Here is an 18,947-nt window from a genome sequence, read left to right on the forward strand (position 1 = left end):
TTCTCCCGATAATATATTCTTTTTCAAACAGAAAATTATCACAAATGGAGCCAACCTGGAATAGGACTGCTTAGAGAGAAAAGTAGCACGCATGTTTCCCAAAATATGATCGGATATCTGATAAACACTCCAAGTGAGTCCAAAATAGGACTCGGAATCACTTAGCATGGTGAAGTATTATTTGTACTCCTCTGTTTCAAGCATTGAGAGTATAAAATACTGACCAATTACATCAATCTCCTCACCTATCCAGTTCTGTTTTCTGCATCATTTAAAATGTGTATGTGCACGAGACTTTCATATATTCATTTGCAGAGGACAATCTGAGTTGCGATTTCCCATAGCTAGAATAGGAGAATTGTAATGACCAAGTAAATTCCCAGATCGGTGTCTTCCTTAAAGGAAGTTTAAAAACCGATCCTTGTTGGGCCTATGTTGTAACACAGTGAATTAATTTGCCACTTGCCTGGCTTGAGTCTCAGATAGGCTAATTACATCATAGTTTCTTGCTAATATACATTCTTTAAGTCAACTGGTAATGGTTTAAATTCTAGCATGTCTTTGACCCATGTGGAAGACCAAGACAGTCTTTGGCCTGTCGAAAACCTGACTTTTGTGACAAGCTGGAGAGACAGAATTAACTTCAGTGCAACAGGAAGTGTTCCTCCGGCAATGCCAACCTTAAAATGTACTTACTTTGGTGGGAAAGTACATGATATTTTTGCAACCTTACTTTAGTATATAAGTTATTTGGTGAAGCTAGTTGTGTAATGCAATGCAATACTGCAGAGAAAAATTCATTAATGAGAGCTCAAATTTGTATTTTAGTTAAATATTATTTATCATATGGCTGAGTCTTAGTAAATATAGGCAAATCAGTAACTAATTCAGTGCCTCTAAATAAGTGCCACATCTTCTCATATTTGAACAACTCGCTCTTATGAAGTGATTAATGATCAACAAGTTCTCATTGGAATTCTACTTACAGGAAGAGTACTTGAAAAAAATCAGTTAGTGAATTTAAAACTGCTTTTAAATGTTCTTGCACACACACAGAAAGTGGTTAGTTAATTATATTAGATTTCTAATTATTGTAATGCATTCATTTGTCTACTAGAAAGAACTATGAAGGTCATGCTGATTTTTTTATTCCTGCAGTTGATGGATTTTTCAAGATTTAGTGTCTGTAGCCAATGTTTATTTTAAATCTCAGTCATGTTGAAGGAAGGTGACGCATTTAGAGTTTATTCTTTTCTCAAGCTAACAATGTAGCCTGTCACAGTTTCTCGTCTAGACACATGAGCCTCTCAGTCAGGGACAGGAGACAGCTTATTGCTAACGATAAAAAGTGTTACCATTTCCATGTGCTCAGTTCTGGAACCCAGATTCCTACAAACATTATAGTCATTACATTTATAATAATGGAAGAACTCTGTGGCAAGAGAATCCAAATATTTCACAATGGTCAAAAATATAGCCTATCCCATGCTTCTATTCTTTTACTGTATGCACAGTCACAAACAAAATCTCTGAACCCTGCCTTGTTCTCCAGAATACAACTTGTATCTTCCAAAGCGGTTTGCTATACACGGATCCTGGGAAATTTGATGTGGACATAAAGTTGTGGGTACCTCTGTGCATGTGCAAAATCACCAGAGCTTTGTTTCAGCAACTGATTTAAAACTCAGTATCCTATTAAACTGTGTCACAAAATAAGTTTAAAAAAACTCAGTATCTTAAAATATATCAAACTTTCACTTGCATGTTTGTTAGTCAAGTGCTACAGCTGGATTGATACAGTCTGACATGGCTGGCAGCCTCTGGTTCAGGTTGTAAACCTTTAGGGTTAGGTTGTATGTTCCATATGTCTCCCTGGGATCCAGGCTAAGGTAACTATACTTACCTCCAGGATGTGAGAGCCTCTGTTGATGACTAGTAGGTGAAAACTACACCGAAACACTCAAGGACCCTGTGTTTTTGCTATTTAAGATTTCTATATTTCCCCAGATGGCCAAATCAGGCAGGACTAGACAAGAATGAATTCAGAAGCTGGTATCTTCATCCAGCTCTCCTACATGGGGTCAGGAGACCAAATACATGGGCCAACTAGAGCTGCCTTTTCCAGGCCATGAGCAGGGAACCATGAACTGGCACCTCTTTGGGATCCTGAAGTCTCAGGAGGCAACTTCACCACAATGCGAGCCCTAGTTAAGGGCACTTTGACCCTATGCTCACGTCATGATCTGTCTTGGTCTGTTATCAAAGAATGTCACATGTCTAATTGCTTAATTATGTGAACAGGGACCTCCACATTGAATGTCCTCAGATCAGCAAAGGAACTGGCACTGTGGCAAAGTAAGTAAAGCTGTCATATGGAGTACTAGTCTCCGAGGCTGACACCAATTGGTGTACAGACTGCTCACTTCTAATCCAGCTTCTCGCTGATATGCCTGAAGAAGATGTGGAGGATAACCCAAGTCTTTGAGGACCTACATCCACATGGGAAGATTTGAAGGAAGATCCTGGTTCCTGGTTTTAGACTGCAATGGCTCTGGCTGTTGAGTTTGGGGAGTGAACCAACATAGACATTTCTCCATGTACCTTTTTTTTTTCCTTGTTACACTTTCAAACAAATAAATAAATCTTGAAAAATTGAAATATGATGGGTCCGGCACAGTAGCCCAGCCATTAAATGTGCCAGGATCCCATATGGGTGCCAGTTCTAGTCCGAGCAGCCCCGCTACCCATCCAGCTCTGTGTTTGTGGCCTGAGAAATAGCTGAGGATGGCCCAAAGCCTTGCAACCCTGCACCCGCGTGGGAGACCTGGAAGAGCTTCTGGCTCCTGGCTTTGGTCCGGCGCAGCACCAACCGTTGCGATCACTTAGGGAGTGAATCATTGGACAGAAGATGTTTTTCTCTGTCTTTCCTCCTCTCTATATATCTGACTTTGCAATAAAAATAAATCTTTACAAAAAGTAAAGAAATATGATGACAGATTATTTCTGAATAACATCCACATGCATCTCCATTTTTGTAAGGGCTTTCTCATTCCCAATTAACATGGTTTGATTTGCCTTTCATGTGCTAAATATTCATGGCAAAAATAAAAAGAAACCAAGAGACAAAGATTGATAAAACTTCAAGTCAGCTGGTCTCAGGAATCAACGAAGCCGAAAATAATTTATTGAAAGGAATTAAAGCAATATTTCAATTTCTGTGTTAGAGAGATAATGCATTTACCAAAACAATAAGTAAAATATGTTTATATAATATCGCAAAAGGTGTCACCCATATTTGGCTGTTACCTATAAAGAGAGACTATAACAATAAAAAATAGCAAAAGGCAAAGCCTTCACCAATGATGGGAGTGGGCGATGTAACACTACAGTAAAGATGCCAAGATTTAAAAGGTTAAGTTACTTAACGTGGTCCCTCAGCCCAACAGTGACCAGCCCGGTCCAAGTATTCATCTGTAGAATTACACTGAGGAATTACAATGTAAATTATCATGGCACTGATTATAGCTTTGATCTTGTTTAACCATAATATTAACAAACTCTCACACAGTTTGATAATCTGGCTTTATTTAGTAATTGTTATATATTTTAAAATTTTTAGAAGAATATATAATACTTGTAGAACTTACTTGCAGGGAGTTCAGAGAGATGTTTCAACAGGTGCATGTGAACAGGCAATATCACGACCGCCTCCTTATTCCCCACGTTTGGAGCCTGCTGGCTTCCCTACTCCAGTTTTTTGTACAGTAACTATGACATTATTATGATCTGTAGTCGCTCATTGTGTGTAAGCCACAACCTCTTACAATAGTCTGTTTTCTTGCACTTTTGCTTCTGCTCTACATCCACTCTCTTCCCGACTGTCCTAGTCCCCAATAATAACCATTCATACTGCAGACTACTCCTACACTTTGAAAGTCTGCGAGGCAGAGTGATAGGAAAGCTGGACAGACAGAACAGTCCAACCAGCTGGCTCACTGCCCAAATCTCTCTGGTGGCTGGGACAGGACTAGCTGAACACAAGAGCTTCGAACTCAGTCCTCATGCCCTGCTCGAGCAACAAATGCACAACAGCTCGCGTCATGGCCAGAGCCTCCAGCAGTATACAGCCACTGGAAACTCTGATATAGAGGCAGGATCTCCAGCCAAGACACTCTGATGAGACCTACAGGAATCTTAAAAATGCATCTTCATTGTTCTATCGAATATCTACCCCAGACATTTTCATTTTAACTTCCACATATGACCAAGAAATTGCAAGACTAATATTTCTGCATCTGTATTGTTTTTACGTAACACACAGAGTTCTATGTCTGTTTTTCTGCAAATGTTAAGATTTGATTCTAACCCTGCATAATATCCCATAAAGCATATGTAACACCTTTATCCATTTATCTATAGATGATCAAACAGACTGATTCCATTTTCTGCTGTAGTGAATGGTGTTGTCATGAACGCGAGAGTGCATATGTTGTTTTGATATGTTGGTTTCCTTTGCTTTGGGTATGTACCAGCTACCTGGCCCCCTCTATGCCTCTTAATTGAATAATATAGTTTATTTACCTTCAAGATTGCCAGCAACAAGGATATTCTCTTCTTCTATTTATTTTGACTACCACTGTCTCTGCTACAGCTCTTAAGCTTTTATAGGGGCTGATGCTGGGGAACCACTGCTTGTGAAGCTGGCACCCTGTGTCAAAGCGCTGGTTGTCCCGCTTCTGAACCAGCTTCCCACTAACGTGCTGGGAAGGCAGCAGAAGGCCCACGTGCACGAGCTCCTGAAACCGATTTGGATTCCCCAAATAGATTCCTCACTCCTGGCTTTGGTCTGGCCCAATCCTGGCCATTGCAGTTATTTCAGAATTGAACTGAGAGTCGGATGATCTCTCTCTCTCGCTCTCACACTCTCATCTCAACTATCATCTATAATACTTATTTCTATCTCTATTGTGTCTATCTGCTCTTTCTCTGATGGTGTGTCTTTCAAATAAAGAAACGGCTAATATGTTTTCACATGTCTCCCTGATGATAGCTTCCTCTTGCTTCTCTAAGGAGAACAGTCAAGTAACATTTGTAATATCAATATGGTGGTAATGGATTCTGGTAGTTTCTTCTTGATTAAGAACTCTAAAACCCTCTTTCCTTATTTAGGGCAGCTTTTTTGGTATTGTATTGTACTCTTGTTAACATTCCTTTGAAAGCTTTTTGTTGTATTCCTTTGGAAGGGTCATGATTCTATTTTGCTTCACACTTATTTCCTTATGCAAATCTTGTGTACCGGTTGTCTCCATCACCTTTAAACCTGCCTTTCATGATAGGAGGTTTGTTTGATATAAGGTGCATCTTGGGGCATCAAAGCTTTCATGCTAGCTAGAAGGTGTAGCAGAGACACCCACAGCTTCTTTCACTGTAGTCGATGACCTCAGTAGAAGAAGTATAACAGTATTGTTCAGGTCCCTGGAGTGCAGTCTGCCTGGAGTGTGAATATTCTTCAGTAGCCAGAGTCCAAGGCTGCCGTTGGAGACAAAGGAGTGGCCCAGGTGACAGGAATGCTCTAATCATGGTCCTAATTGTGCTTCTCCGTAGCTACAAGAAGATCAGACAAGTGTTATAACTCAGGCTGTTAGACTTGGTAAAACACTCCACCACACTGCTAAGAACACACGATTTTCAGTTGCTGAGGAGTGCTTTGCAAGAAAGAGGGAGGAGCAGCAGAAAGGCCACACAGCCGAGTAGAAAGTTACCCCCACTTTCACGTTTGCAGGGGCAAGGTGTCTCTGTTGCCATGCGCCTCTCATCTTTCATAGTACAGAGTGGTATTGTTGGATGGGTCCTAGGACCACCATTACTTTGCTGAATCTAGTTGAATTTGTACAGTAGTAATATCAAGTTAGTGGTGCAACTGAATTTTTGTAGACCTTAGGGATGGGGCCATTGTCCTTAGGGTTGGTGACTCCTTTATGCAGCTTGCACCACATCTGTCAGCCTGTGTTCTGGGAGCCCAGAAGGATACACTGTGTTCTTTCTCAGACTGAAAGTGGCTGTGAGTTCTCACATAGCTCTGCGATGCCTTAGATTCTCCTGTTCTAGCTTTCTTATGCCACAGGAATTTCCACACAGGGCCTCACTTTCTGGATGGGTTTGTTCCTGTCTCTAGGTTTCTATTCCATCTTTACTTGAATGCTAGGTTCCTGTCACACCCTGGCTGAGCCCTAATGTATTTTTCAGCAACTAATCTTGGAAAGTGGGTGTTTATTTGTTGATTTTGTTCTTGCCTATAAGAAGGTTAATGCTGGGCACCTATCTTTGGCCATCTAGATAGGACTTTTTAAAATTTCTAATTTAGATTATGTCACTTTTTTTTGTTAATCTATACTGATTAGTTACCATGATCTCTCAGAGATATATTTGCAATATCATTTTTGTACCCAAAATGTTTGTCTGTTATGTCTAACAAGAATTCTTTCACCAAGAGAGAATTCTATGGACATGTTAACTTTCCTGAAGTTCATGTATTAGATTTTAAAGTTTGTAATAGTGCTGGTTGCTTCTAGCGCCACTTGCCTTCTGCAGTTTTCTGAAATCTCAAATGTCCTCCCCTGCAAAGGTACTGTAGATCTCAACCTCATTTTTTATCTTAAAACATTGCAAAACAATAGTCTACTCGGAGAAATTCTGAACCTCAGAGCTTTGAGATGTATCAGCATTGTTAAACACAATATAATTGTGTATTTTGTATATCCACATGGGACTGTGAAATATAAATTATCTCACACGGTTATTTCATCTTAAGAGCAGCGAATATTAGATATTGTGGTAAGTCAACTTCAGTTTTCTTGTGTAAGTTCATTCAGTTAGGTTTATGTTCCATGCCCATCACACTCCCCAATGTATTTATTACTCTGGGTCTGTAGTGCCAGACAAACCTTATTTTCTTTCATTTTGCATTTTAAAGTGCTTCATTAGGCTAGAAGATGACTCATTAAGTTTTATTAAACTCATTAAGCTTAGCGAATAAGTGCCACTTTATATGAAAACAAGTCACATAGTTACTTCACTGGGAAATCAAGAAGTTGTCGGCATCATTGTCCACAGAACCGTTTTCAACGTGTTTTATACAGTGATGCAGTGATACAGCAGTTAAGTGTATGCACACTACCAAATTGTTTGTTTTCTTTGATTTTCCAAGTACCTATAAATTTGGAGCCATTCTGCACTTGTATTTTTATGTCATTTTAAGATATGCCACTGAGACAGTTAAGGGTCATTTTCAGTCTTGTTTGAGACATTAAACGCAATGGTTTTTCCATGATCAATATAAATGCAGTAAGCTCTGTCAATTTTCTAATCTTTGGCACAGTAAAGGAAGAAAAAAATATGTCTTAGTTCACACATATGGTGCCATTTTGTATATCTCTACAAATGTTTATAATGATCTTGACGAGTTAAAGGCATTTTGGTGTACTGGAATACGCTATGGTTCCAATTCTAGCATGTCCTGCAGAGAACACAAGCTATACGAAAAGTGATTGCTTTTCAAAATTATTATAAATTTTTGGTTTCTAACATTCTATGATTTATCCTATATTCTGCTAATAAGATAAGCTAGATTTTATAGAGACATATTGGTAAGTAAGATGAAATCTCATGGGCAATATAGCTTTTTTTTTCTCTAAATGAAACAGTTTTCAAAAGCACATACACTGAAATTGGAATGATACAGAGAAGATTGGCATGGCCCCTGCACAAGGATGATATGCAAATTAACAAAGCATTTCACATTAAAAAACTGAAATCTTTCAGAATGTGATTTAATAACCTCTTAAATTATAAACCTCAAGTAGATATAGAATGTATCCTCTGTTGGCTTTGATATTGGAGTTGGAAATGTTGAAACTACAAACAGTGGTAAAAATAAATAAAACTTGTCAAATTTTTAAAGATGTATTTATATGAAAGGCAGAGAGATAGTGAGAGAGGGAGAGAAAAGAGATCTTCCATTGCCCCGTTGTTTTCACAAATACAAATAGCAGTCAGAAAAACATTAAGGACCAGGAATTCCAACCTTGTTTCTCACACTGCCTCTTAGTACGAGGAGGATGGATGAGAAGCGTGGAGAAGCCGGGGATTAGATCAGGGTTCCACTGCGGGTGTTGTCATCCCAAGCTGTGCACAAATGGAGAAGCTGGGGCTTAGATCAGGGTTCCATCGCTCGGTGTTGTCTTCCAAGCTGTGCACAAAGTTCATCTTACGGTGCAGGTTTTACAAACTGTGCAATGAAGGCAAGAAAGCAACAACAACAGTGTTAATCACAGCTATAAATCAGCCAGAAGCCAATCAAACTTTGACAATCAATGTATTAATGAAATTAATATGTGAATATCACAGATATTTTGATTTTTCTTGATCTTTGTTTTGTTCGATTTTATGGAATATAGTGAAATACGTCAATTAAGAAAAATCCAATCATTGACTCCATGAGGGAAAATAATGTACTCATCCTACAAAATTTTTCATACCACATTCTTTTTTTAATATAAATGAATAAATATTATAAATATAGGTAATTTGTTGCAGAAATATTTAGCCTACCAATATTCATTGAGTATTTATTTTGATACAGATTATGTGCCTTAAATGCATATAAGATGGAATATTTCTGTTTATTAGATAATCAAACAGTATTTTGGGAATATTGAATGTGATTATGCTTTCTTAGTGCACTTATTTTCCTCTGCTCATTAAGATATTTCTCTAAATTCTTCAAAGAAATATCATCTATACTCACATACATTCTATATTTTAATGGTTCATTCAACTATGTTTTTCCTAATTCCTCTGAGTGAAATTCTGTTTGTAAATAGTGAGGTGAAAATTAATCAAGGAATAAAGACATCAAATTTATTAAACTACAAAGTCTATTGCCCAAATCTACCATGCCAATAGAAAATAGGTTTGCTCAGACTGAATTATTTTGCTGTCTACCATTGAGAACAATTGAAATAACCCAGGAAGTAAAACCTATGAAAAACAAATACAGAACATGTAATGCATATAATAGACTTGCATATATGAAATATGCATAACATTCATAGATTTACTTTTCAGGATCTAAAAACTTCCTTAGTTGACAAGTTTGATTTTAAGCGATATCTTTACCTTGTGATGGTATTACATGGGTCCTGTTCAAGCAGCACGTAAATTTTTCTGCAAAATATTACACCTTGGAGCACGTAGTAGACAAAGCAGTAAGATGTCACATTGGACATCTACATCCTAAATCAGAGTTCGAAGGTTCAAACCCTGGCTCTGTGTCTGCTTCCAGCGAATGCACACCCGTGGGGAAAGCAGGTGCTCGGTGCTTGCTCGGGTTGCTGTCACTCAGGTAGGAGATCTGGATTGAGTTCTGGTTTTTGGCTTCAGAATGACCCCCTAATATCTTCTGGGGGCATTTGGGGGATGAATCAGCAGGGAAAAGAACCTTTCTACTTGTCTTATACATAAGTAAATTTATATTTTTCAAAACACAAAGATGATCTACTCTTCATTATCATTTGCCTCACGTATGTGTCACTTTGTTGCTTTCAAATATGATTGCTGCACTGGGAGAGCAGCCTGGAGTCGGGACAACGGGGAGAGTGCATCTCACTTGGACACAATGTGCGGTTTAGATGAGCCCCAACTCATAGCTAAGGTTCTGTATCTGACAAAATTTTAGATTGAGGCTAGCTACATTTGCCAAAGAGAATGCCACAGTGTTTCTCTATAGAATGGTAAGAATTTTCACATTTCATTGTCTATGGGTATGAAATGCTTCTTATTGAGAGGTTCATTTGCAAGGTGTAAAAGGCAGCAGTTCCTCATGCATGTCTGTTTCGTGTGTGAATGGCTGTATGTGTTTACTTACTTCTGTGCACGACAGGCATGGATATTTCTTTTATTTTGTAAGTTTGCTGTACTAATTAGAGTAAATGAGAGATAAACAGGGCTCCCAATCTCTAATTCTCTCCTCAAATCCGTGTAAAAATCCTCATCTTATACATAAGTGGCAGAAAACCCAAGGCCTGTTCTTTTCAGGCTACACAGGACCAGGACACTGAAATTTGGGGTTTAGTCAGAACTCAAGCCCAGGTCTTCTGACCTGGGCTGTGGGTGTCCCAACTGGCATGTTAGTGTAGCAGTAGATTAGAGAAATGGAAGATGAAGAGAGAGGTTCCCAAATTGGAATGAGCAAAAAATAGATCACAGAAAGTATGAAAGTGACTTTGTGTTAACATTAAATTAAAATAACATCAATATATATTTAATATTTGTATGAATTTAAACATATGGATGTGAATTTCAGATTGATATTGACAACATTTTATTTGATTTGGATCTTGTACTAAGCTGTTCTTGTATCACGTATGCCGTCTACAAGAAGTCATTACTACATACCAGAAATAATGGCAAGTTACTCCTCAAGTTTATGTATGCAGAACAAACGCAAACATTTTTAGTAATGTTATCTCTCAGATATTGTCTTCAGATCTTTCTGATAAGATTTGTTGCTCTTTTGAGTACTATTAGTTCCAATTATTGGCCACCTCTCAACAATAGTTTCATCATTTCACAGCTTGAGAAAAACATTCTATCAGATTCTTTGCTAGGGTAGATATAATAAGAAATCAAGTATAGATCTGAAAACATAGTTTCATCTATACAACAGTCTGAAAAATTATTGACATGATTTGAAATTTCAAAAACTGTATGAGTTTTTGTTGACATGCAAATACTACAAAAACTGCAATGAAATAACTAGTAGGTTTAGAGTTCATCAAAAGATATAGATTCCAGATTTGTGTTTGTATCTCCATTGATTTGTAGCTTCCCATTTTAATTAAAATAATGCAGATGTAGTAAAAACATAAAAATGATTAATTGTGCTAATTAATTATACATGAACTTTTACCTCTATGGAGCTATGAATTCTTTAACATTTTTATAATCATTGAATTCCAAGTTTCCAAATTAAAAGAAGCGAAGTCAAATCTATTGAAATGAGATAATCCCAAATTCTGTAGTAGCACTGTAATTCTTGGTAGATAAGCTAGAAAATTTACTTATCATTTAAAACAATTTATGGTTATGAGTCTCTTACTTTTATATTGCAACATACGTAGCAGTACAATATGATTTTTCTGGATTTAAACATGGTTTTAACATTTCAATTGTATTACTGCTATTGCAATTATTTGTTTTTTTCTGTGGACAAACACAAAATCTGAGTATGAAAATACTGTAGATCTTTGTCAAAACATAACCTTTCACTTAAAGACTATAATATTTAAAGAAACAAATCATTTGTCTAAAGATTTGAATTTACTTTTTCACTTTATTTCACCCATTATCAACATCGTATCATTAGCCCATTATCCTTGTATCATTGCTTTTAAACCTCAGTTTGATGCCTCTTGGCCAGTGAAACATAGCCCTAGGTGTCCCCCTCTGCGTGGCCAATGATGATAAAAATGTCAGTTACAGCTGTGAAACATCAGAGCATCATTATTTTCAATATGGCAACTTACTTAGTGAGATTTCTAGCAAGTCTGTGCTTTAATATCTGTGAATCGTCCCCAGGTCAGAGAAGAGCCTGTTTCCATTCTCAGCCCCGTGGATAAGTTTGAACTCACTGGAGACAAAGCATAAGATGTACACAGCATGTCTCATGGTTATGGAGGATTGCTGCTTGCTAGAAGACAAGGGCAGCGAACACATGAAGGATTCTCTGCTACCTGCAGTTGGAGATGTGTGGGAACTTTAATCTCTGTGTCTGAGTCCATAAAAACAATAAACCGAAATCTCAGAGAGATAGTCATCCTATTGATGCCAAAGCATTTTGCCCGGCTTAAGAGATAACAAGTAAGCCACCTACCTTTCTTTTTAAAGCCAAGTTGTTTGGCAGGATATTGTAAATGAATGAACTTATGAAACTAACAGAAAGCTGAGTTTTCTTGCTTCAGTGTATTTGAATATGAGTTCCAAATGGAAATTTAAAGTTTTCATTAGGGTTTCTGAAGACAGATATATTTGCAACACCTCTGGGAAAACAATTCCAGCGTGGTCTGAGATGTAATACTTTTAAAATGTACCATTGTGAAAGCTTAATTTTATGGTCTTCTCATTATGATGCTGCACCAAATTATTGCTGCTCATTATATCACAAATTGATTAAGAAAAAATCTTCTCAACCCTTTTATTTTAAAGACCTTTATTTTTATTATTTTAGAAAGGCAGATTTACAGAGAGAAGGAAAGTCAGAGGAAACATTTTCTATATGCTGATTCACTCCCCAAATGGTAGCAACAGCAAGAGCTGTTAGTATATTAGGGGTCAAGTCTAAAAGAGTTGAAGCCAAATCAATGATGTTAAGATGTGGGATGATTGGATTTAGAAGAATTGATTTGTTATTACGAAAGTGTCTTAGGAGATTCTTGACCTATGAGTGTGAAATGCTTCTGGCTATCCTAAGGAAATGTTTTTTCCACTGAAATGAATATGTGGAGAAAGTTAAGCAATAATGGACAATATAATGGATCAAAATTATATTTAGAAAAAGTTTAAATAGGCCTGCTGCAATGACTCAATTGTCTAATAATTCTACTTTATGCACAGGATCCTAAATGGGTGTCAGTTTGTGTCCTCTCTGCTCCAGTTCCCATCCAGTTCCCTGCTTATGGCCTGGGAAAGCAGTAGAGAATGGCACTGTATACATAGCAATCTCACCATGACTGACTCCACCTTTTGCTTAGCAATCCAACTCTCGTTCATATGAGTCATGAACAGCAAACATTTCTCTCTGTTTTCTGTTGAGCCATAATCTGAAAGACAGAGTGGCAGTTCCTCTTAAACAGTTTAAGCCTCCAGAGTGAGTTAATGTTGGTGCAAAGTGAAGACAGGAGCAATCCAATGGTACTTATGTTGAAAGATGGGTAGAAATACATGTTTTTACTTTTTTCTACACCATGTTCCACTTTGGCATTTGTTAGGGCTGTGTTCAGTGGCGCCTGCCTTGAGCACCTCTAAGAGCTTCCACGTACCTGGTGGTAGACGAATACACAGCAACTAGCAACCCAGGGAGTACAGCTAATCTTTTTGAAAAAAGCTCTGGATGCCTATTCTTTATTTTCTCATCCCTCACCTTCTTCTCAAATAACTTAGGACTTCTATCAGATTGCGCGATAGGATTCTCACAGCTGAGGTCATTAAGGATGACTATTGGTGTGCAGTTCTCTATATCCAGGCCTGTGGCTCCACCAGGCATTGTCTGCCTCTAGTGGGAAGAAGCCAAGCTTTCCATCTACAAACGTACCTTCTGGCTACCTCTTTGTTCCTGCTGTCAGCTTTTCTGCCTATGCTTACTTGCATCAGGATTCTACCCCTGACATATTTTGGATACTGTACTCACCACATAATGCCTCCTTCATCCCTGTGGCTTTCTTGCCACTCCTCTTTGGCTAATGGCTGACATCCACAATCTAGCGTAGCTGAACTGCATTTTCATGTGTCTGAAACAATTTCCCTTAAAACATTCTTAAGAATTTCAACTTTAATGTACACCAAATTAAGTCATTACCATTTTTATTAAACCTGGTTCTCTTGTGATATTGTTTATCCCGATAACCAGACAACATCAGAGCAACTGCTTCAGTTAAGAAACCTGTAATTAAGTCTAAAATCCCTCTTCCACATCGCTAACATAAAGAAGTCTCCCAATCCTATTAGCTTTTATCTCTTAAACTCTCCACTTTATTACATCCTAATCTAGGTCTAGTCTCTCTGTTACCTTCCTACTTGAGAATAAAAGAAAAGTGTAATTATTTTATTTATCTGCTTTTAAGTGGTTCACATTTAATTGTGCTATCTTTAACTATACAAGTTCATATGAATTGTTTTTTAACATTCACAATGTAGTTTTGTGCTTTTACCCCTTTCATAAAAAATTACATATAATTTACCACTTGTAGGGCTAGGAAATCCCTGTTGAATGCCAATATTCAGTTCAGGTAATACATTTTCTTTTTATCACTTTGCTGATTGAATCCTGCACTTGTTACTGCAAGCCCATTATTTATTAAGGCTTTTCCTCTATCCCTGCCCAGCACAATACCTACTCCATTACACCCTGACTTCATACTCTTTTCTACCACTGTGTTTGGGCCCACTGAAAAGTCTTCAAACCTATGCAAACTACTTGAACTCAGCAACAGCAATAAAATGATGGGTTGAAAACTACTTCCTGGGCAGAACAGACAATTTTCCAGAGAATACATACAAATGGCCAACATGCATATGAATAAATTCTTAAAATGATAAACGATAATCGGAAGCCAGGATTGCAGTCATTACTTTATGATATGCTTGGAACATTTGCTGAAGGATCCCAAAGCTGTGGAAGTTAAGATCTCTCACCCAATATCAAAGCCAGTCAAAATAACACAAAATTCAGTGTGTTCACTGAGAGTCACAGAAACCACATGTGTTGTGCGCTGTTGTTGAAAATGTAAAACGCTAAAGCCATGATTGAAAGCAACATAGAGAACAGCATCAGAGAGCAAGCACAGAGTTGCAAAACAATGCAGCAGTCCCAAACAGGATCTTATCTATTTGCAGAGACTTGTACGGTGAAGCATTTTTCATAGTACTGTATAGGTAGAAGGAAGAATAAAATACAGATGAACAGATAAAGGAATACCTCTGTGCACATATACATATGTGTATATATATATATATATATATATATATATCTCATTGGCTATCATATTGGGTGAGAAATATATAATGTTGAGGAGATTTCTACACGTGCTGTCACATGTGGAAACCTAACAGAACATTATATAAAGTTAAATAAACAAATTGTAGAAAAGCAAATAACGTGTTATTTTGCTTAGAGGATGTATATAAAGTGTCCAAAATCTTGGAAACATAAAGTAGAAAGTTGTGTTTGATGGATAGTTTCAATCTAGATGTTTATTTCACAACAAGTTAATTATAACTAACATCATGGAAGCATGTACTTAGAAGTGCTTAAGATGCCAAACATAATGTTATCTTTATCATAAATTTAAAAAGTTCGTAAGTGGATCTGTGGAGCCCGGTGCAATGGCTAAAGTGGCTTATCAGCCCACTTCAAGCACTGGAATTCTACATGGGTGCTGGTTCATGTCCTGGCTGCTCCATTTCCCATCCAGCTCCCTGATTGTGGTCTGGGAGAGCAGTTGAGGACGGCCCAAAGCCTTGGGATCCTGCACCCACATGGGAGAACCAGAAGAAGCTCTTGGCTCCTGGGTTTGAATTGGCTCAGCTCTGGCCATTACAACCATTTGAATTTTGAGTCAATGGATGGAAGATGTTTCTATATGTCTTTCCTTCTCTCTATAAATCTGCCTTGCCAATAGAAATTAAAAAAAAAAAAACCTTTAAAAAGTGTATCTGTCCATGATTTGAAATGAAACAAACAAACGCTAGTTATATGTGTAGATACATTTTTGTCTTTTAAGATACTTCAACAATCAGCTGAATCACCATTTTCTTAACCATATTTGAATATTTAATTGTGTATGAAAGTTAGCTAGTGGAGGCACAGAGTGTTCTTAGAATTTCCTGTTCCGTCTACACAGGAAGTTCATACTGACTGTCCAGCACCTTTATCCTTGTTGCTGTAACAGCCTAAATAATGCTTTGGAAAGAGATCAAATGGTAGTTTCCAGGAATGTTACCTTTTTTTTTTTTAAAGAGATCCTGAAAGTGTGATTAAAGAGATTGAGATGAAGTGGCTATAATTGCTCATCTAGTGCATTTATGTTGGACACTTTGTGTTCGTAGCGGATGGCGACAGTGAGAACTGAAGAACAGCATGGCGTGAGCTGTGACATGACCACCAGGATCTGAGAGCTGACACATGGATTATCTCTTCCTGGAGCCACGACTGGGAACACACACTGGTAAACCTTGATATCAGCCCAGTTATACTATTTCTTTACTTTCTTCCTCCCTGGTGGGGGTGGGGGGTGCGAGAGAATTTAAACTGCTCCAAGCCAGCCCGTTTGTGGTAATTTGCTGCAGCAGTCACAGCAAAAGAACACCGTTCTGAAATGCAAGTGAACATCAGGTGTGCTTTGAATACAACAAGCAAATCATGGGGAGAGTGCTACATCCTGAGCACAAGTGCTGCCACAGAGGAACTGTCTAAAGGATAGATTTAGCCACTGAGGAAGTAATTTTGCTGCTGTGTTAAGTAGACAGTCATTTTCACAGGGCTAAAGAAAAATTAACATCTGTGACTTTCATGACTGTCAGGCTCAATTACATTTTTTTTTTCAAAACAGAAATACATTTAATTGAGAAAAGTGGGTAAACCATTTTTAAGCTTTTATTTCTTATCTTTATTTTGAATTTTTGAATTTTATGGTAAAATTTCAGAGAGAATGGAATTTCTGCCCTCCCAGCCCTACCCCCTGACTTATTTTCCCCATGTGGCTACAATGGTATAGTCCCTCATAAGAAGTCATGATTCCATCAGTCTGTATTTAAGTGTGTCCCGACACTGCTGGCACAAACAATGTCAGACAGTCCAGCATCCCATTGTCTGCACATTTCGAACAGTTTCATTGGGAGTCTATCTTTAATTTACAAGCAAGGATGCATGTTACATTGTATCCCCACATCTGGGTATGGTGGTCTCTTCCTCCATCACTATACATTCTCTTAAATGAGAAGCCACAAAATAGGTCAACAACTGGTATGAATTAGAACAACAACAACAAAGTTGCAGCATCTTGGGGTGGAAAAAACATGCCACTGATTAGCCAATGCATGGGTGACAGAAGTAAAACACAAAAGTCTCTTGGATAAAATGATCCTACCATGCAATCCATGAGCCAGCGATGAATTCAACAACAGAAAAGGAAGTATTTGGAAGAAATGAAAATAAAATAAAACATATAAAAACATATGGGATGTAGTCAAAAAAACTACGGGAAGGGTTATTGAAGTAGTTAAACTTCATAGGATGGTTTCCTTAGATTAGAGAGAACAAATGCCATTTGTGCTTTTGGGATTGACGTATTTCAGTGAGCATAATGGTCTCTATTTGGTCTCTAGTTGGGACCATGTAGTTGCAAATGGTAGAATTTCATTCTTTTTAATGGTTGAGTACCCCCATGGGGTAGATGTACCACAGTTTCTTCAATTGCTACTCTTTAAATGAGCATCTGCATTGTTTCCATGTCTTTGCTATTGTAGACCTTGCTGCTGTAAATATAGGATTACAGATCCCCTTCTCATATGCAGTTTTCCTTTCTTTTGGGTCTATTCCTAGGAGCAGAATGGCTGGGTCATATGGCAGGTTTATTTGCAGTTCTCTAAGCTGCTGCATACTGATTTCCATAGTGGTTGTACTAGCCTGCACTCCCACCATCAATGAAGGAGAGAATCTTTCTTCCCACATCCATGCTAGCAGACACTGTTTGTTAAGTAGAGTTTGGAATGTAGGCTAATGTCACTGGAGTTAGGTGGTACCTCAATATCGCTCTTATTTGTTTCTCTCTGATGACTAGGGAGCCTGAGCATCTTTTTATGCATATGTTACCCATTTGAATCTGTTCTTTTGAGAAATGTCTGTCCATTTCTTATGCTCATTTTTACAGTTTCTTTTTCTTTTCTTTTCTTTCCTTTCCTTTCCTTTCCTTTCCTTTCCTTTCCTTTCCTTTCCTTTCCTTTCCTTTCCTTTCCTTTCCTTTCCTTTCCTTTCCTTTCCTTTCCTTTCCTTTCCTTTCCTTTCCTTTCCTTTCCTTTCCTTTCCTTTTCTTTTCTTTTCTTCTTTCTTTCTTTTTTTTAAACTATCCCTGGGTTTCTGAAGCTCTTTGTAAATCCTGGATTAGTGCCCCATCACTTGTGTAGTGTGCAAAATATTTTCTCCTATTCTTTTGGCTGTTTCTTCACTCAGTTAATTGTTTCTTTTGGTATAAAGAAACCTTTTAGTTTGATATAGTCCCATTTGTTCATTTTGTCTTTGACTGCTTGTGCTTCTGATGTCTTTCCTAAGAAATTTTTCCCCATTCATATTTCTTGGAGAGTGTTTCCTTTAATAGTTGGATGGTTTCTGGGTGTAGATTTAGGTCCTTGAAACATTTAGAGCTGACTTTTGTATGAGGTGACAGGTGTGGGACTTGCCTGTTAATTCTGCAGGTTGTTGTCCAGTTGTCTCAACAGTATTTGTTGAATAGACCAGGCTTTTCCCCTGGATTTTTTTTTTCAGTTTCTTGTCAAGTATTAGCTGGTTATTCATGTGTGGGCTCCCTTCTGGTGTTTCTATTCTGCTCCACTGATACTCTCTTTCTGTACCAGTACCAGATTCTTTTGATGACTACTGCTCTGTAGTATGTCTTGAGATCTGGAATTGTGATTCCTCCAGCTTGATTTTTATTCTTCAGAATAGCTTTGCTATTCATAGTCTCTTGTGTTTCCAGATGGACTTTTGTGTCATCTTTTCTATTTCTGAGAAGATTATTGTTGGAATTTTAACTAGGATTGTGTTGAATCTGTATATTATTTTTGGTAGTATGGTCATTTTGATGATGTTGATCCTACCAATCCAAGAACATGGTAAGGTTCTCCATTTTTGAGTGTCTTCTCTAATTCCTTTTTAAATATTTTATAGTTTTCATCATAGAAGTCTTTTCATATTTAGTTGGCTTAATCCCTAGGTATTTAAGATTCCTCTCTTCTATTTCAAAGGGGACTGTACTTACAATTTCTTTCTTAGCCATGAATTGTTTGTGTACACTAGTGCCATCAATTTGTGTTCATTAATCTCTTATTCTGCCAACCTGCCAAAGTCTCTTATGAGTCCCAATAGTCTCTTGACTGAGTGTTTTAGTTCTCCTATG

The 18,947-nt window shown here is 37.7% G+C and overlaps 1 non-coding gene across 1 annotated transcript; it reads left to right on the plus strand.

Moving 5' to 3' along the window:
• Positions 1–7,702: 7,702 nt before the first annotated feature.
• On the plus strand, positions 7,703–7,804 carry LOC121160132. The gene has a single exon (XR_005884493.1). It is a non-coding gene; the product is annotated as a U6 spliceosomal RNA (small nuclear RNA).
• The last annotated feature ends 11,143 nt before the right edge of the window (positions 7,805–18,947 follow it).

Source organism: Ochotona curzoniae, unplaced genomic scaffold, assembly GCF_017591425.1.
Source record: "Ochotona curzoniae isolate NIBS_2020 unplaced genomic scaffold, NIBS_Ocur_1.0 contig_430, whole genome shotgun sequence".
Lineage (NCBI taxonomy): Eukaryota > Metazoa > Chordata > Mammalia > Lagomorpha > Ochotonidae > Ochotona > Ochotona curzoniae.